Source organism: Zingiber officinale, chromosome 3A (genome assembly GCF_018446385.1).
Source record: "Zingiber officinale cultivar Zhangliang chromosome 3A, Zo_v1.1, whole genome shotgun sequence".
Taxonomy (NCBI): Eukaryota; Viridiplantae; Streptophyta; class Magnoliopsida; order Zingiberales; family Zingiberaceae; genus Zingiber; species Zingiber officinale.
The window spans coordinates 39,194,129-39,215,575 of record NC_055990.1 but is presented as its reverse complement, the minus strand read 5'-3'; positions in this window follow the sequence as shown (position 1 = coordinate 39,215,575).

Sequence of the window (21,447 nt, the reverse complement as noted above, 5' to 3'; positions counted from 1 at the left end):
TATTTTCATAGAAAATTATTTTTCCATGATAGTGTATGATATGAGGAATGTATCCTCAAAGTTTCGTAATTTTTCGAATTTTCTGGAATTTTCTAGGAGTTTCTGAATTTCGGGAAGGAAATCAGAAATCTGCCTATCGGAGTCCAGGGAAGCTCTGATCGGTCTGCAGACCGATCCAGAGTATTGTGGATCGGTCTGTAGACCGATCCAGTGAGTTCCAGTAGCACTGCGATCTGGTGAAAGGCTGGATCGGTCTGGGGACCGATCCAGAGGGGTTCTGATCGGTCCGGGGACCGATCAGGGCGTGCCAACCTGCTGAATTTCAGCTGTTGTCTGAAATTTCAGTTATGGAAGTTGTGATTTTGGATTTCTAAAGGTTTGGAACTCTCAAAGACATTGTTGGTGCAATTGTCAAGGGGGAGTTGACTTTTAGGGGGAGTTTTTACTCCTTAAAACTTTTGAGGATTAGTGATATGAGATTATCACTAAGTTGATTGTTGAGTTTAGTATCAAGGGGGAAATTAAGAGTTTCAATGAAAGGTATGGGACTTTCATTAGGAAGAAACTTTTGACCTTGATATCCTCCTTTTACTTTTTGTGTGTCAAAAAGGGAGAGTGTTTATTGGAGAACCCAAGTTAGGTTATCGGGTTAACCTAAGCTAGGGAAGAATGTCAAGGAATGTTCAAGGAAGAACATTGGAATTCTTTTGATGTGTCAAAAGGGGAGAACTATTGGAGAACCCAAGTTAGGTTATCGGGTTAACCTAAGGAGAATGTCCTGAGAATGTTCAAGGAAAGAACATTGGACATTGGAAGATGGTTGAAAACCTAAGTTAGGTTATCGTTAACCTAACTTGATTATAGTTTTGTCAAACATCAAAAGGGGAGATTGTTAGTGCAACCTTGTCAAGGTCGAGTTGACCTGACTCAAGTTGACTTGACTCGAGTTGTATTTTGATGTTTGACTTGGGAAGATTGTTGATGCAACCTTAGGTCAAGTTGACCTAGTTGAGTTGCATGTTGATGTTGACACTGTGGAAGAGTTGTATTCTTGATGTGAGACAAGAATAGATGGTTGAGATTATTGGTGCAACCCTAGGTCAAGGTTGACCTGTTGACTGAAAAGTCCAAGTATGGAGACTTGGCAACGGAAAAGTCCAAGCAGGAGCTTGGCACGCGAAAAGTCCAAGTATGGAGACTTGGACGGAAAAGTCCAAGCACGGAGACTTGGCACGGGAAAAGTCCAAGGAGGGCAAGCGGAAAGTCCAAGTATGGAGACTTGGACGGGAAAGTCCAGAGTGGAGTCTGGCAGGAGAAAGTCACGTGAGTGAAGCCAGCAATGGAAGTCCCGTGAGTGAAGCTAGACGGAGAAAGTCCCGTGAGTGAAGCCGGCAGGGAAAGACCTAGTGAGTGAAGCTAGCAGTGGAAGTCCCGTGAGTGAAGCCAGACGTGAAAGTCCCGGTGAGTGAAGCCGGAAGTGTGAAAATCCTAGTGAGTGAAGCTAGGTGAATGAGAAAGTCCTAACTGGATGTTAGGCGTAGAAATCATCGTGAGTGAAGCCGGTGGAAAGTCCCGTGAGTGAAGCCGGAGGGAAAATCCAGATCGATCAAGGGTGATCGGACATCCGGTGTTGAGAAGTCCAAGTGAGTGAAGCTTGGCATATGGAGTCGGAGAGGGCTCGGTAGCTCGTTCTCCGAACTAGGTTAGAGAGGGCACTCTAAACCGAGGAGTTGGATCGGCCCGTGACCGATCCGGATATCGTTGTTCTCGATCGGCCCGGGTGACCGATCGTAATCGATCGCGGCTCATCGACAGTAATCGATCGGTCCGAGACCGATCGGAACCTCGCGAGAAGAAACCGTGGATCGGCCTCACGACCGATCCATTTGATGGCCCGATCGGTCCCGCATCGATCGTGAATAGATCGATGGCGTGAGGAGCCGAAGCCTGATCGGTCTATGGACCGATCAGGAGGTTCCCTGATCGGTCCACAGACCGATCAGGGCTTCGATCGCGACACCTGATCGGTCTGGGGACCGATCAGGTGACAAACAGAAGCCTCATGCGCCTAGGCTGATCGGTCCTTAGACCGATCAGGGTTCTAGCCGTTGCGACGCAACGGCTAGTTTCTTCGCTGTCTTCTTCGCAGGTATAAAGGGGTCGAGGGCTGCTGCTGCGCGATGACTCTTCTTCCTTCTTGCTGTTCTAAGTGCTGCTGTGCTTGAGCTTTGTTGAGCTCCTCCAAAGCTTCCTGCTGTTGTAGGCGTCGCGTGAAGTTGCTGCTTCACCTCCAGTCGACAAGAAAGCAAGCAATTGGTAGAGTGCGATTGTGTTCATATTGTATTGCTTTTCTTACTGCTCTTGTACTCTTTGTTTGCTGTTGCAAACGTTTGTGGCGAGGTTTCTCCACCCACAAGGAGTATATTGTATTAGCCGGTTCTCCGGGGACTCATCCACCGACGGATTGACCGGACTCGTCCACCTTACGGACACGCCGAGGAGTAGGAGCCCTAATCTCCGAACCTCGTTACATCCTCGTGTTAAGGTTTGGTTTTCTTCTCTTTCGTTTCTTTGTATTTTCCGCTGCGACTAACCTAATTGTAGGAAGAAACGAGAGCGATTTGGGGCGGCTATTCACACCCCCCTCTCTAGCCGTACGAAAGATCCTAACACAGAGAACGAGCTACCGAGCCCTCTCTGACCTAGTCCGGAGAACGAGCTACCGAGCCCTCTCCGACTTCGTCCGGTCCAGAGAACGAGCTACCGAGCCCTCTCTGACCTAGTCCAGAGAATGAGCTACCGAGCCCTCTCTGACTTCGCGTGCCAAGTTTCCATACTTGGACTTTTCCCTTCCACCTGATCAACATTTATCAGTAATCAATCTGAGTTTAATTAATATCTGATACAAACTTAAATCAGTGTCAACATCAAAACAACAGCCAGGTCATACCGTATAAACAATCTCCCCCTTTTTGTTGTTTGACAACACGATTTAAGTTTAGATCAGAAATGCTCATATTTCCCTAATTTTAGGGGAATCAAGATCCTCCCCCTAAGACGAATACAACACTAAGGAAGTCAATAATCCTCAAGGTTGTCCTCTCCCCTAAAATCAAAACTTCATTCATCTCTAAACTTAGTCATCTTCTCCCCCTTTGTCAAACACCGAAAAGGTGCGAATTAGGTAATAAGACTCAAATGACTCCCCCTTAACCCATACCGTCTCTTTCTTAATCCACACAGAATTCCCTCTAAGTGTAATATCGGACAGTAAATAAGAGACAATCAAGATATGGCATATGAAAAGCATATAAATAGTCAATAAGAACTGAAAAATAAAGAGAAGCAAGTAATAGAAAAACGAGTAGCATAAACAGCTAATATCCAGGTCAGACACAGTATCTATCAAACAGTATCTGAAACATAGGCAGTCAAAATGACCAACATAAAACAAAGTGTATCAATCAACATCCTCAATATGAGGAGCATCATCATCATCTGCTGGAGGAATGAATCCCTGAGGCGGCATGCTCAAGGGTGGATAGCCCGAGTAATACTGCGGAGGTGGGTAGCTGGCCATCCATCCCAGAAGCACCTGCTGCGTCGCTAACTGCTGACTGCGTAGATCATCGTAACGCTGGTCAATCCGAACACGCAGCTCATGGAGCTCAGCAGCTAGTAGCTCATCGTGCTGATCAATGTGGCTCTCCAGCTCAGCAATCTGCCAGCGCAGATCAGGATCTGCCTCTCCATACTCAGCAGCAGCAGGAGGAGGAGCAGCAACGCGAGCAGCATCAACCTGTCGTGGAGGTGCCCGTGGTAACTCACCCAGTGCTCTCCCGTCCTTCCAACGAACCGCCCCATTCTGTCCTATGATGCCAGACTTGGAAAATGCACGTTTTCCAAGTCTGCAGTCCTGCCTCACCATCTTGACTATCCTTCCCTTGGAGACATCAATATGTAGGGTCTCGAGCCAATCCGTAATTATATGCCCATAAGGCATATAAACGGTGAAGCTGTTAGGCTCACTATAGGAGATGATAGACGAATAAATGCTCGACATGATGTCAAAATCAAGACGCCGACGCAATCCATAAAGCATCAAGCAGTGATATGGTCGGATCTCTGACAAGGGTTTAGATGTGATTGGTAGAAGACAATTTGTGACAATCTTAAAGAGAATGTAATCTGGGACAGATAATCTCAGGGCTGCAAAGGTAGGAAAATCAACATCTAACTCATCTTGTCCACCCGGTCTTGGATGGCCGAAGAAATACTCATAAATGGAGTCAGATGAGACATCAAAAGGTGAAGGTAAAGGGTCTGGTAAATCAGGATATATGGAAAAGATATTTCCTGAACACCTCCGGCAGGCTAGATAGTCAAAGAAGGCCGAGAAAGAGAAATCAACAGTTTGCTTAGCAACTCTAGTTCTATAATTAACATCATTAGTTTGATGAAGATTATTATAAAACTCGGATACTAAGTCGTAATTGATGTCCCGTTCTAAGTAGACTAGAGAATTAAGTTTGTAATAGGCAATTATTTCTGACACAGATGGACAGAATTCATCCATGAATTTTCGATCCACAGACCTACAAGGAAGCAGTTTGAAGGTTCTTTGTTTAAAGGCTTCTTCAAAGTGATGGTTTGGAAATCGTCCAGAAACGGATGGTTGAGGTCGGGAGGGAGCCTTAGATTTGGATTTCTCAGTTGACAACTTAGAGGTTCCCTCACCAGCTTGTTTCTTCCTAAAGGTTTAAAAAAAATGTGACATGGACGGGGCAAATAGGTGAGCACGGAAAGCACCAACAACCGAGAACCAAGCCAATAACACAGATACAATGAGAAATGAAAAATGAAGTGCCAAAATGAGTAGAGCTCGAGGAGAATGGAGTTACCTTGGTGCCATATCTCTCGGAGAACGAAGAGAAGAGTTGAGGCGTAGGAGGGTGTCGGCTAGGGCTTCGGCTTGCAATGGGAAGACAAAGGATTGGGAAGAGTTAAGAGGGATGGGATCGATCCAGGTGTTCAGTCGGTCGGTGGACCGATCAGGGAATCTCCTGATCGGTCCCTGGACCGATCAAGATCCTCGCTTGGTCTCCTGAATACCCTGATCGGTCGGTGGACCGATCAGGGAATCTCCTGATCGGTCCCTGGACTGATCAGGATCCTCGCGAACCATAATAATCTGATCGGTCCCTGGACCGATCAGGGAGAGTATCAGCAAGCAAACAGAGAGTTTTGGATCGGTCGATAGACCGATCCAGCCTCTTCTGATCGAGTTGTAGACTGATCAGTGTCTGACAAATTGAAAATTCAGGAATTTCAGTAATCTGAGATTCGAAGAAGTTTTAGGGTTTCTAAAAACTGAAGATTCAGAACTCAATAAATTCAGAAACTTCCAAATTCAGAACCTAGTACCTGAAGAATCTACAAACATGAATATTTCCGAAAGATAAGCTTTTACAATCTGAAATTGCTTAGAGCCCGAAAGTTCCAAACCTTTAAAAACTTAGATCAACTCCAAACGCATAGAGTTCAGACGTTTTTGAATCTTAAAGTTTCAAAACCAGAAAAACTTCTGAAACTATGATCTATAGTGGACCAAGGTATTAATCAAGACTTAGGCTCTCTATTACCTGGTTCAAAACACATCCTTGCTATGATCAGTTTCGAGTTTGTCAAAACATATCCAAATTGCTATCATTACTTCAACAACTTGTCCTATTTTCAATCAAAATCATGAAAGGTATCGATCAAAGGTATCAATCAACACATCATCCATAGTTAGATAATTTCTAGGTAAAGGTCCAACCAAGTTTCCTTGGTTGGAATATATGAGTAAGATTTAGGAACCAAATACACATGAATTATGTAATGGTCTTCCCCATACTCAATTTATGTCTCTTCAACCTAATTATTCAAGAGATGCATGATACATTTTGAATAATTTGGCTGATCCTAGCATCTCACCCCATTTCTAGCAAACAAAAATAATTTGTTAAACCTTATAGTTTGTGTGAGGTGTCTCCAAGTTGCCCAAATTAATTTCCCAATTTCTCTTGTCGTTTTAATTATCCTTATTGATCATGATGAAGTCCTAATGGCCTATTGAGCCAAACACATTCCCAATTCTCTCCTTAAATGACTAAATTCATTTTCCGGAAGGGGTTTGGTGAAAATATCGGCTAGGTTTGATTTTGACTCAACATATGTGAGCGCAATGTCTCCCCTAGCTACGTGATCTCTAATGAAGTGATGACGCACTTCAATGTGTTTGGTCCTTGAATGATGGATTAGATTTTTCGTTAGGTTTATTGTGCTGATGTTGTCACACAACACTTGCACTCCCTTATACGAAAGCCCATAATCTTCTAGAGTGTGGATCATCCATAACAATTGTGATACACTCTCTCCCATGGCAATGTATTCAGCCTCGGTCGTGGAGAGAGCAATGCAATGTTGCTTCCGACTTGACCAACTAACCAATGATGAACCTAAAAATTGGCAACCCCCACTAGTGCTTTTCCGATCCAATTTGTACCGAGCATAATCGGAGTCGGTATAACCTATCAAGTCAAAAGACTCCGTACAAGGGTACCATAGACCTACTCTAATTGTGCCCTTAAGGTATCTCAGGATTCTCTTAACTGTAATTAAATGAGATTCCTTGGCACAGACTTGATATCTAGCGCACATGCCCACAGCAAAAAGTATGTCCGGTCGACTAGCTGTGAGATATAGAAGACTACCGATCATGCTTCTATATTGCGTTAGATCAACTAGTTTTCCATTCTCATCATTGTCAAGGTGAGTGTTTGTCGCCATTGGAGTGGATACTTCTTTAGAGTCACTCATTTTGAATTTCTTGAGCATCTCTTGAGTGTATTTCGTCTGATGGACATAAATGTCATCTCGAGTTTATTTGATTTCAAGTCCAAGGAAAAATATCAATTCTCCCACCAGACTCATCTCAAACTCACTTTCCATGTGAGTGATAAATTCATTCAAATAGCCATTGTTATTTGAGCCACAAATTATGTCATCGACATACACCTGGGCTACAAATATGTTTTCACCATCTCTACGCAAAAATAGTGTTGGATCTATTTGACCTCTTACAAAACCTTTTTCTAGTAAGTAAGTTGACAACCTTTCGTACCAAGCTCGAGGTGCTTGTTTAAGCCCATAAAGAGTTTTCTTGAGCTTGTACACGTGGTTTGGAGCTTCGGTATTTACAAACCCCGGTGGTTGTTCAATATAGACCTCTTCTTTAATGAAATCGTTTAAGAAGGCCGATTTAACGTCCATTTGATAGAGCTTGAAGCCTCTATGTGCAGCAAAAGCTAGCATCAAACGAATGGACTCTAATCGGGCCACGGGAGCATAAGTCTCATCATAATCAAGGCATTCAACTTGACTATAGCCCTTGGCTACAAGTCTTGCCTTGTCTCTTACGACTTCTCCCTTTTGGTTTAACTTATTTTTGAAGACCCATTTGGTTCCAATAATGGTGGTCTTCTTAGGTCTAGGAACTAAGTCTCACACTTGGCTCCTTTCAAATTGACCTAACTCATCTTGTATAGCTATGATCCAGTCAGGATCGTGCAATGCCACATCAACTATTTTTGGTTCGATTTCTGAGATCAAGGCGACCTCATTAGACTCATTTCTAAAGAATGATCTAGTCCTAACCCCTTGTTGGATGTTTCCAACAATCTGGTCTTGGGGATGACTAGAGGCTATCCTGGATTGCCTTGGCGTCGGCGGTGCCTCATGAGTGGTCTCACTAGGCATAGGCAAAGACTCAGTATCAGGCAAAGAATCAGCCTGAGCCCTTTGTTGCCTTTGCTCATCGTTATCGGAGTCAACTTCGACTCTTTCTATGTTTTGATCATTCAAACTTAGCCTTCTAAATTCAAATTGAATTTCTCCTACATCCCTCAATTGATCATTTGATTTAGGGATTTCTTCAAATGCTACATCCGAGGACTCTTCAATCAATTTAGTCCTATTGTTGTAGACTCGATAGGCTTTGCTGATGAGAGAGTACCCGACCAGTATCCCGTCATCAGCCCTAGCCGTGAACTTTCCAAGATGATCCTTGGTGTTCAAAATAAACACCTTACAACCAAACACCTTACAACCAAACACCCTAAGATGTTTAATTGTAGGGGGTTTTCCAAACCAAAGTTCATGGGGAGTCTTTCCTAAAAACCTATGTATCAAGACTCGGTTTTGCACATAGCAAGCTGTATTTACAGCTTCAGCCCATAAGTAGCTCGGTAGTGAGTACTCATTGAGCATGCTTCGTGCAGCCTCTTGCAAGACTCGATTCTTTCTCTCCACAACCCCATTTTGCTGTGGGGTCCTTGGAGTAGAGAACTCATGCCTATATCCTTTTTCTTAACAAAATTCTAAAAATCTATGATTTTGAAATTCTCCACCATGATCACTTCTAATTGTTTTAATTGTTGTTGATTTTTCATTTTCAGTTCTTCTACAAAACGAAACAAAAATATCTATGGTTTGATCCTTATTTTTCAAAAAGAAAGTCCATGTATATCTAGTAAAGTCATCAATGATCACTAAGCAATATCTACTTCCATGCAAGGAAATGACATTACTACAATCAAATAAGTCCATATGCAATAAATCTAAAGCAGTAGAGGTACTTACAGTGCTTTTACCTTTATGAGACGCTTTTGTTTGCTTACCCTTTTGACATGCATCACATAATTTTGTCTTTTGGTACTTGATGCTTGGTAGGTCTCGCACTAATCCTTTGTTGGCCAGCTTTCGAATATTCTTCATGTTTACATGGGCCAACCTCCTATGCCAAAGCCATGATTCTTCTTCTTTTGACATGAAGCACTTAGCAGAGGCATTAGTAGCACTTTTAAAAGATACTTGATAAATGTTATCTACCCTTGTGCCTACTAGTACCGTGTCAAGTGTGTCAATGTGTTTGATCAGACATTGACTTGAATGAAACTCAATTGTGTAATCCGTATCACACAATTGGCTGACACTTAGGAGATTAAAGGTCATCCCCTTGACTAGAAGGACATTTTTGATTTGGAGACATTCGGATATATGAATGTCTCCAACTCCTATAACCTTAAGGCTACCATTATTATCAAATGACACATTACCTCTATTTTTATTTTGAAGGGTGGTAAAGAGTGACTTATCCCCGGTTATGTGCTTAGAGCATCCACTATCAACAAACCAAGTTGATAGATGCTCCCCCTTGACCAATGCTTACAAGACACGAAAAATAGACATTTTAGGTACCCAAATCTTGGGACCTAATGCATGTACAATGAAAGACCTAGGAACCCATGCCTTGGTCACAACCTTCCTAGTCTCATGAACCCTAGAAGCATGTGATCTATGAAATTGGGTTCTAGACACTAGTGAAATGAAACTAGACTCCTTAGGTTGATATCCTAACCCAGCCTTGTTGTAGACCGCCCTTTGGGCATTTAGAATCATATCTAAGGTCTTAGAACTAGTTGAGAATTTTTCAAGCATTTTCTTGAGTTTCTCAACTTCACCCTTTAAGGCTTTGTTTTCATCCTCAAGGACCTCTAGATGTAGGTCATCAACCTCATCTTCCCTAAGGGCCCTCAAGTTCTCTACTTCATCTTTTAATGATTTAATTTGAGTTTTTGATTTCTTAAGCAAAGTAGATAAATGTGCAATGATTTTATAACATTTCTCTAAATGAGGAGAGGTTACCTCTTCATCATCCGAAGATGATGAAGCCGCGGTTGAGGTGTCACTTGTGTCACCATCACTCCCGGAATCCGGTTCCTCCCTTGCCATGAACGCTAATTGACGTGTGCTTTTCTCCTTCTTCTCTTCCTCCGATGAGCTTGAGGAGGATTCATCCCAAGTAGCCTTGAGAGCTTTCTTCTTCTTGGCCCTTTCCTCCTTCTTCTTGAGTTTTGGACACTCGCTCCGATAGTGTCCTTTCTTGCTACACTCATAACAAGTAACATTAGTTTTATCAATATTTTGATCGATAGATTTACCTTTCCCTTTGTATCTCCGGCTTCTTCTCATGATTCTCCTTACAAAGTTGGCCATCTCGCTTGATGATGATCCACCTTCATCATCGGACTCGGAGGAGGATGAGGATGAAGGAATCTCTTTTTCCTTCTTCTTTTCTTTCTTCCTTCTTCCATCTTTGCTCTTTTCTCCTGCAACTAAGGCAATACCTTTCTCTTTTTGACCCTTGTTAGTAAACTCATGGAGTTCCATTTCACAAAAAAATTCATCTACTTTAACAATTGAAAGGTCCTTGGAGACCTTGTAGGCATCTATCATAGATGACCACAGGGCATTCCTAGGAAAGGCTTTGAGAGCATACCTTATGAGATCGTGATTCTCTACGCGTTCATCTACGTAATGAAGACCATTGATAATTTCTTTGAACCTTCCGTGTAGTTCACTTACCGTCTCGTTCTCCTTCATGATGAGGTTTTGTAGTTGGTATAAGAATAAATCTCTCTTGGCGATCCGAGAGTCTTGAGTTCCTTCTTGGAGCTCGATGAGCTTGTTCCACAAGTCTTTTGCGCTCGTGAATGGACCTACCTTGACGAGTTGATCCTTGGCTATCCCACATTGTAGAGTGACCACTGCCTTGGCATCAGCTTGTCCTTTGCGAGTTTGCTCGGTGGACCACCTTGATGAGTCAAGTTCCTTACCTTCTTCGTCGTTCGGAGGTGTAAACCCTTCCTTGACGGAGAACCACATTGAGATGTCGGTCTTGAGATAATATTCCATGCGGCTCTTCCAGTATTGAAAGTCTGCTCCATCGAAGTAGGGTGGATGATTGGTGCTAAACCCTTCCTTCATAGCCATCTTCTTGCTCTTTAGGGTGTTAATCCGGATGAAGAGAACCTCGCTCTGATACCACTTGTTAGGATCTTCGGATGGCTAGAGAGGGGGGGTGTGAATAGCCTCCTCTAAAACTTAACTAAATTCTTCAATCAAATCGTTAGCGCAGCGGAAATATGCACATGAAAATCTAATACAAGGAAAAGAAAGGCACACACCACTAACACCAGTATGTACGAGGTTTGGGGATAACTTGCCCCTACTCCTCGGCGTGTCCGTAAGGTGGACGATCCCTTGTTCTTTCGGTAGATCACACCCCGGATAGATACCGGCTAAATATTTCTCCTTCTCGGTGGAGTAACCTCTCCACAAAGTCTCAGAAGATATGTAAATAAAGCACAAGACTTACAGATCAGTGGCTAAAGAGAATGAAGAAAAACGCTCACAATCACGCGAAGACAACAGTTAAACAGAGCACAAGAAGGAAGCACAGCCAAGAACTCAAAGCTCAGCACCCTTGCTTGATCGACCGAGAGTTCACTTCTCGAACCTCTCTTCATCCTTCTTCTTATGCCTCTGCTTCCACTGCGTTCAGCCTGTCTCGAATTGCTGTCAACCTGCACCGAATCCCTGCTGCAAGCTACGACTTCGCCAATCACTCTTCCTCCTCCTCTGGTTCTCTGAACTCACACCAATAGAACCCATGGTCTTCACTGGGGTCTCTAAGCTCGAACCAATGAGCAAGAGTCAAGCTGATTCCCAACTGATCGCAGCCAGATCACAGCCTGATCGCAGCCAGTAACCGTTGATGCTCCAATTGCACCATTTGCAGCGAAACACAGTAGAAAGAACCCTTTGTGTAAGATATCAGAAAATTAAATAATAAATATTATTGGACGGAAAAATTTATTGGATTTTTCCAGAATTTTTAGAAATTTTTCGGGATTTAAACGGAGTCCGTATGACTCGTTTTGAGGGGATGATTCGGTAGGTTAGGTGGCAGCCTGTTTGGGATACCCATTTAAGTGAGGACAAGTTTTAAATTATAAATTCTTTTCCTTTATTTTTCCTCTCTCCCCCAAACGCCGATCCACCCAACCCGAGCCTTTCTTCCTCTCTTCCCCGACGCCGAATTCCCCCTTCATTCTCCAGCGATTTCTCCTCCCGATCTTCCGCCGCTGCCTCCACTCGATCGTCGACGCCGGTTGCTCTAACACGCGTAGCAGTTGCCATCCGACTGCGAGTCGCCGACGCTCTACTCGTACTAAGTTTTCACGCGTGCCCTAGAGCCACCGTCGAGTCGCCTTTCCTTCTCGATCTGATCACGCCGAGGGTACGACTGGATCGCCGCTGATCGCATGGGATCTTGTATTGACATCGTGTCTCCGTTGCTGCTTGTGTCGTTCCATTACCATCGCCGATCGTTGCCACTGGATCGAGCCAAACGCCACCTAATCGCCGGTGTGGTTGCAGCCGTAACCGATCTTTTGCTTGTCTGGATTCCCACGGCTACAGTGACAAGTTTTTCCCACTTCCTTCCATCTCCGGCAGTGATTCTTTGCCTTGCGGAAATCTTGAAGGTAATTGGTTAATCTTAGCTTTAGGCTTGGGCGATTGATTTGTGTAGTGTTGATTAGGGCAGTGACATTGCTTGTGCATAACAGGTGTTTGATGAAATGCCTTAAGTTCATTGTCTCCTCTGTTTGTGTCGGACTAGCTTTGAATTGGTGGAGAAGCTTCGTTTTCCTCCACAGCAACTTCAAATTCCTTCATCAAAGGGTGTGACTACAATTTCGGATTGAGGTCAGATTTATTCAACTTCATATTGATACATATTTGAATTCATACTAGCTTGAATAATTAGTTGGTGAAATAGATATGTGTCCGGAATAAGAATTGGAGTTGGTTAAGTCATACTCAATTGATAGTCTTGGATTGTTTTGGATATGTTGTAGATTTGGAGTTGTAAGTTGTTGCGGTACGGTTAATAAGTTGAGTGGTTTGTTGTAGATGACTACATAATTGTTAATCAAATTCATTGGGTTGATATTATGGAGATTTGATTAGTGTGATGATTGTGGATTGTGTTTGGATTTAGAAAGAGTTGGATTAAGGATGATCTTATCATCTACTTTGGTTTGGATATTTAGGTAGAATTAAACAGGGTTACCTAATCGACGTAGGGTTAGGTTATGGGTTTAAATAGTTGTTGATTATGTGATCAGCTAAATAATATATGTATATATCATGTGATCACAGGACTTTGATCTGGACGAGCAGTGTGACGTGGGGTAGTTCTATTGGATATGAGACTTTTAAATGGCCTCTTTATAGTTTTTTTGAAACTTAGTGCATGGTTATTATTGGATGAATTAGGCTGCTTTATCTTATATCATGACTGGTTGCTGTTTTTCCTACATGATACTTATGTTTGACCCTTGTGATGATCTAGTTATATCATATACAGTCTCTACTCTTGATTTCTACTCTGCTGAGATTACGCGTGTAGAGTATGTATTGTAGGGATTGTCGAGTGGTTGGATTTATCATGCTGATTTATGCATATAATGTGGATTGTATGTAGCTTGGTATGTGTTTTAGGAGTCATCATGTTGACCCTACAGTTGCATGTTGTATGTACACACGTGTTTGGTTATGTACTTTTGGAGGAGTTGTGTTGATTGTATGTTTATGGTTTATACACGTGTCTGATGTGTTTATTAATGGAGGATACATGTTGATTGTACTTATGTTCTGTGTATATGCGTCCAATGGAATTATTAGAGATTTTTGGTTGATCATACGTGGGTAGTTGTGTACATGTGTTTGGTGGGATGTGTGGATTTATCATGACTATTATATTCATGTTGTGGAGTGCTTATGTGGTTTAGAGGTTGCATGGATGATGACGGTGTCTGTATCATGATTATATATATATATATATATATATCATGTTCATCATTCATTGCATACTGACGACTATCGTCTCCTTTGTAGTTGAGAAGGTTGTCAGTTTTTATAGCTGTCCACTCTACCACTGATGGAGAGTGGTAGCTGGGAGTGGAGCTATGTCCTGTCGCGCTTACTCAGCTGCTCAGTATTTTTACTCTGTCAGCCTCGACCACTCTAGAGTAGTGGATCTTGAGGGTACAGTAGTCAGAGGGCTTGAGTTGTGAGTGGTCAGGGACCCTTAGCTATGTAGTTAGATAACTACATAGTATACTGTCGCCTCAGTCGCTTTATAGCGGTTACGTGCGTGAGGTTTGTACGGTTTGTCACGGACCCAAGCCTCTCGGCCATACTGGGGCCGTGGTGTCTGGAGAGGTGTCGGGGGTGACCATGGAGCATGCATACACATTTGCATATGATGCACGGTGCATCGGTGGATATATACTTGCATACATGCCTAGTAAATACTAGTTGCATGTGATTGTGGTTGTTGCACTTGTTTGAGATATGCTTGTGCGATATGGTTGTCATCGCATACGCCATTTATTTTACATGTATACGCAATGATTTATATTAGCATGTATCACGGTACGTGCTGCAGATCCAGTGAGTTCTTGATCTTTGTACCTTCGTCGATTTGGGTATGTATTTGCCATTCATCGGTAGTGGTTTACGGTTGTATATCGATTATGATTATGTCCGGTTATTACGTCGTATGTTCAGATCATTGATTATGATAGTATGATCATTCTTTATTTCCTCATCGAGATCGTATACTGTGATCTCCATGTTCGTTTATGGACCACGACTATCTTGTCTATTACCCACGAGTTACCTATACTCACCACCGCATGTATATCCTTATGTTTCGGTAGATGGTTGAGTGTCGCTGTGTCCTACGTCACATCCGAAGACTGTACTTGTTTTCTTTTGTATATCTTTTTATTATTTCTGGCATTGTATTTGTGTTTAGCCATGTGGCTATCTTCAGGTTTTGGTGTTGTATTTGTGTTTAAGCCGTGCCGGCATGCATTGTATTTATTTGGTTTGTGTGGGCTTTCCTGTATTATTTTTCCGCTGTGTTGGTTTTTTTTGTATGGCCGAATGGGCTGTTAAATATTTATATAACTGTGTGGTTGTTGTCTCTTTTATTCCAGCCGAGTAGGCTGATGATATATACTGCGTGGTTGTGTAAATATTCCAGCCGTATGTGGCTGATGTATATTTGTTTGTAGTGATGCTTCATATTGTCACCGGTACAGGGGAGATGCTGTCGGATTTTTGTCTGACAAGGACTCCTTTGGGGGCGTGACACTTTGTCTTATTCTTCTGATGGAGCTTAATTTGAATTTAAGCATTGGCATGATACCTGCAACCTGCAACTTAAAAAGCTAACAGCAGATGGTTAAATCAGATGGATCAGAAGTTGCAGAGAAACAACATAAACTTCAGACAGTATTGTGGATCGGTCAATAGATCGATCCACAGCTTGTTGGACCGATCAGGCTATGCCCTGATCGGTCCAGGAGAGCTCTGATCGGTCTGTAGACCGATCAGGCTATAGGTGGATCGGTCCACAGACCGATCCCCTATACTCTCTCCCGAACTTCATTGCCTCCTGATCGGTCTCCAGACCGATCAGTAAATCTCACAGAGTGTTACTGATTGGTTATTGATCGGTCTACAGACCGATCAGATACCTCACGGTGAGTTCTTGATTGGTTACTGATCGGTCACCGGACCGATCAGATAACCCATAGTTTCACTGGATCGGTCTGCAGACCGATCCAATTTCCGACCCTTAAACCTAAAGCCTTCCCGGTCTAGAGAATGAGCTACCGATCTCTCTGACCTAGTCCAGAGAACGAGCTACCAAGCCCTCTCCGACTCTGTCTGAGAGCTACCGAGCCCTCTCTGATCTAGTTCGGAGAACGAGCTACCGAGCCCTCTCCGACTTCGTCCGGTCCAGAGAACGAGCTACCAAGCCCTCTCTGACCTAGTCCGGAGAACGAGCTACCGATCCCTCTCCGACTTCGTCCGGTCCAGAGAACGAGCTACCGAGCCCTTTCTGACCTAGTCCGGAGAACGAGCTACCGAGCCCTCTCTGACTTTGCGTGCCAAGTTTCCATACTTGGACTTTTCCCTTCCACCTGATCAACATTGATCAGTAATCAATCTAAGTTTAATTAATATCTGATACAAATTTAAATCAGTGCCAACATCAAAACAACAGCCAGGTCAGACCGTATCAATAATTACCACCATGTGACTTCCGTGATTTATGGTTGTTGTCGATGAAATTTTTTTATGATGATCGACTACTTGGATATCTAATAGCAAATATTTTTTTAATAAATACTTAATCCTAAATTTCTATAAAAAAAATTGAAAGACATTCTATCATTATTTTTTATATTAAAACTATTCATATTTTAATATTATAAGAGTAATTAGTACAATGTATTAAAATAAATCAATTTAATTTATATCCAAAAAATCTTTATAAATTTAATCAAAATTATTTAAATTGATCAAAATTATCATCAAAATAATAAATGGTCATAGCAACATTAAATATGAGCATAACATTTATAAAAATTACCTACAGAGGGACAAAAGACATTAGCAGCAAAAATATGAGATTAATTCCTAAGAAAGGTGTTTTCAGCATGATTGATTTTAAGAAAGTCCGATAGCGGCCAGTAGAAATTTTTTTTAGAATTAGAATTAATTAATTTAAGACACCGGATACTGAATTATTAAAACAAATATTTATGAAAATTTATTTCTAAAATCAGATTTTATAAAATAAATAAAAGAAACTTTGTTTTATCTTAATATATGAGGAAGGAAAAGTATAAGAATTTTTATTTGACTTGACCATTTAATTAAAATAGACGATTTTTTTTTTTTTACTTTTTTTTTTTTTTCCGTTTTTGTATTTTTTTTCCTCAAAGGGTATTTAGTGGCACCCGAGAATAGTCTTTATAAAAAAAAATCATTGTTAAATCAATTTTTTTCTTCTAGATAATGATAATCATGTGGTATCATTAATGAATTAGGATTAAGTGAGTTTATTATTATTAATCAGTTATAAATACAGCTCAATAAGAAGCTTCTTCACAGACTCATCAAACACTAGGATAACTCGAAGTCCTCCTAGATGGGTGCAGTTGGTGTTTGCACGAATGCTTACTCCAATATATTTTAAACGGCAATTTACCAAAAGGTGTATTAGGTTTAATATATTTATCAAAAGATGTATCATCGTTTGGTATTTATCAAAAGACGCAGTTTACCAAAATCTATTTCCAGATTGCCTCTCTGGCTAACCTGGCAACCACCTTTTTCAAACACATTTTTTTAAGCATCCAAGTCGAAAATAGAATTGAAAAATAATTTGTGGTTCAGATGCACATCTTGTCACCGTCTCTCTCCCTCCATCCCTCTGCGTGGTGTTATAAACTTGAAAGAAATATGAACCCTGCGCTTGTCATTACTGCTCGTGCTGGTTGGCGTGGTGTTATTATTTTTGAGTGGTAGGTGAGGGGTGGACGGTAAAAATTAAGAAAAAGAAAAAATTAATCATATTATTGAATCTAAAATTGATAATTGATAATTAAAAATATAGAGTATAAGGTCTTATATAATTCAATTAAGAAACCCTAAACTCTAAATATAAAAAGGAAAAAGATCAAATTACCCTAAAAATTATAAACAAATAAATATATATAATCTAACATCTCATTTCAAACTCATAATGCTACAGCTAGAAGCATTAAGAGTTTGCTAGATAAGAAACGAAAACGTGAAGCAGAATGTGACTTGGTAAACATATCAGTAATCTGTAGCTTTGAAAGAACAAAAGGCAATGTGATGGTGCCAATCCAAAAATAGTGACAATCAATTTCAATATATTTCGTCCGCTTATGAAAAACTGAATTGCGAGTAATTTGAATAGCACTCTGATTATCACAATATAACGGAGTAGGTTGATGAAGAGAAATACTCATATCCGCAAGCAACCAACGCAACTAAATTATCTCACAAGTAGTTAAGACCATGGCACGATACTCAGCTTCTGTGGAAGATCTAGAAATAACATCTTGTTTCTTACTCTTCCAAGAAATGAGGGAATCACCAAGAAAAACGCAAAAGCTAGTGGTAGATTTACGATCAGTAAGATCACCAGCCCAATCCGCATTAGAGTATGCACGCAGTTCAAGAGATGAAATAGAAGTAAATAAAAGACTTTGAAATTGAGTGCCCCGAAGATACCTGAGAATAAAAAGAATAGCAGCCCAATGAATTGTAGTTGGTGCAGCGACAAATTGACTAACTACATGAACAACATACGCAATATCTGGACGAGTCACAGTGAAATAAACCAAGCTTCCAACAATAGTTCTGTACAAACTAGACTCCGACAAAGGTGAGCTATCAGATGGAGAATATCGAGCATTAGTCTCAATAGGAGTATTAACGACTCTATTATCAATAAGACAAGCATGCTCAAATATATCAGATATATACTTTGACTGGGATAAAATATATCCTTTCAAAGAATAAACAACCTCAATGCCCAAAAAGTAGCGTAGTATACCCAAGTCTTTCATAGCAAAACAACTAGCCAACTCAAACTTCAGGAAAACAATTCCATCAGAATCATCACAGTAATAATCATGTCATTAACATATAATGATAAAAAAATAATGTTGAATCATGATTACTAGGATGAAAACCAAGTGAAGTAATCACGGTAGAGAACTTCTCAAACCAAGCACGAGGTGCTTGTTTGAGACCATAAAACGCTTTACGAAGCTTACAAACTTCACCAGGTTGGAGTGAAATACCAGGAGAAGGTGTCATATAAACTTTTCATGAAGATCACCATTTAGAAATGCATTCATAACCTCCATCTAAGATATTCTCCATTGACGAACAAAAGTAATAATAATTAGAGTATGAACAGTCGTCATTTTTGTATCAGGAGCAAATGTTTACTCATAATCTATGTCATACTCCTTAGAATAACCTTTAGTAATAAGACGAGATTTGTATCGTTTGATAGATCTATCAGATTTAGTTTTGATCTTATATACCCAACGAGAACTAATAGTGTGCTTTCCTGGTGGCAACGGAACCAAATCCCATGTATGAATCTGATGCAAAGCAGTTAGTTCCTCAACCATAGCACTCTGTTAAAGTGGGTTACAAACAACTTCTTTATAGGATACAGGCTCAGAAAAATAATGAATAGATGCAACAAATGAAGCAAAAGAATATGAATAACAAGATTAAGTAAAATTTGGCAGTTTAGTAGATTTATGAACACGGGTGGATTGACAACGGTGGAGAGAAGGATCATCCGCAATCTCAGGAGATGATTGGGTAGTGGCAGAAAGAGGAGTATGTGGAGCAGATATCTCAGGAACCAAAGTACCAGATTTAGTTGAGCTACCAGTAGGAATTGTGGGTGAAACTTCTTCAGTGTCGGTATTGAAAGGATCAATACAAAGTAGATCTGACTTTGTCATATTATGCGAACTAGCTAGAATAGAATATGCTCAAGAAACACAACATGACGAGAGACATACAATTTTTGACTAACGGGATCAAATCAATGATATCCTTTTTGAGTAACACCATAACCCAAAAAGATACAAAAGAGTAGACTGAGAGGCTAATTTATTACGCTTGATATGTGGACGAAGGACAAAGTAAGTACAACCAAAAACACACAAAGAGGAATAGAGAGGAGCATGGCCATACAATTTTTTAAAATGTGACAAGCCTAAATTGTGTAAAATTAGAATTCTATTAATCAAGTGAGAAGCGGTAAGGATTGCTTCCCCCAAAAGGTACTAGGAACATTGACAGACAATAAAAATGAACGGGTTGTTTCAACAAGATGTCTATGTTTTCGTTCAACCATACCATTCTATTCAGGAGTATCTGTATAATAGGTTTGATGAATAGTCCTATCAGAAGTAAGTAATTGTGAAAAATGATTCGAAGTGTATTCACCCCTCAAATCATAATGAAAACACTTTATGACACTAGAATGTTGAGTTTTCACAAGAGCTCTGAAATTGTTGAAAATGGTAAGATAATCAAACATATGTTTCATAAGATAGACCCAATTGTACCCAGCACAATTATCAATAAACAAAACATAATACGTTGACCCCCCTTTTGTAGGAATAGGAGAGGGTCCCCAGATATCAGAATGGATAAGATCAAATGGAGCAGAAGAAAAAGAAAGACTTTTAGAAAATGATAAGACAGAAAACTTGGCCAGTTTATAACCACTATAATATAAAAATATCAAAACTTTTTAAAGGTCCTAATACTCCTGTAGAAGCTAAAAACTACAAACGAGATATTGAAATATGACCTACACAAGAGTGTCATAAATAAAAATCAGAAGATGAACGATTCAGATGAAAAGATGATAAATTCATACTCAAAGCTATAACTTCTGGTACTTTGAGTTGATCTAAAACATAGAGTTCTCCTTGCCTACGACCTGTCCCAATCAGCTTCTGAGATTGCAGATCCTGAACATAATAATTGGATGAAGAAAAAGGGACTAGGTATTCAGACTCACATAATTGACTAACAGAAAAAAGATTTAAAGTAAGACTCGGAATATAATAAATATCAGTAAGAGATAAACAAAATATAACAATTGAATCGACATCTACTAATGACATAGAAGTATTATCAGCAGTCACAATAGATATAGATAACGGGGAGAAAAAGAAACAAAAGATGATAAATTAGATGACATATGATAGGAGGCACCAGAGTCCTAAATTCATAAGGATGAAGATATACCTAAAATACCAAACGATGACAAAACTATATGAGAGGAAGCTGACATGGAAGAGGGCTGTGAAGCAATGAACTATTGAAACTGCTCCAACATATACGGATCAGATTTCCATGAAGCATCTGCACGACCAGGCATGATGACAAAACGAATAATGCTCAGAATAACCAAACTGTAAGGATACACATTTGTAAGATCCTTAAAAACTGGTGTTAGGACGACTCATGGCCATACAAGGAATTCAAGGCAGAAAAGGATGTCAAACGTAGAAATCGACAGCATATAGCATTGGTGTCGAAATCAGTAGAAAAGGAAGTCAATGCTAAAATCGGTAGCATAGGGCGTCAACACCGAAATTGACAAAAAAGAGCGTCGGCGCTGAAATTACTAGCAAAGGACGTTAGCGTCGAAATCGACAGAAAAGAGCGTCAGCGTCGAAATCGGTAGAAAAGAGTGTTGGCGCTGAAATCAGCAGGACAGGTCGTCGGCGCCGAAATCGGCAGGACAGGTCGTCAACGCTAAAATCGGTAAGACAAGGTGTCGGCGCCAAAATCGATAGTAGCAGTAGGAGATGACAACGGTAACGAAAAGCAATAACACAGGGCAGTAACAAAATTAGGTCAGAGAAAGAACTTTGCTCTGATACCATGTAGAAATAAAAAAAAAACTAACTATATTATTGAATCCAAAATTGATAATTAAAAATACAGTTAAGAAATCCTAAACTCTAAATATAAAATAAAAAAATAAAATAATTTAAAAGATATGGACAAATAAATATATATAATCTATTTTTGAGTTTGGGGGGGGGG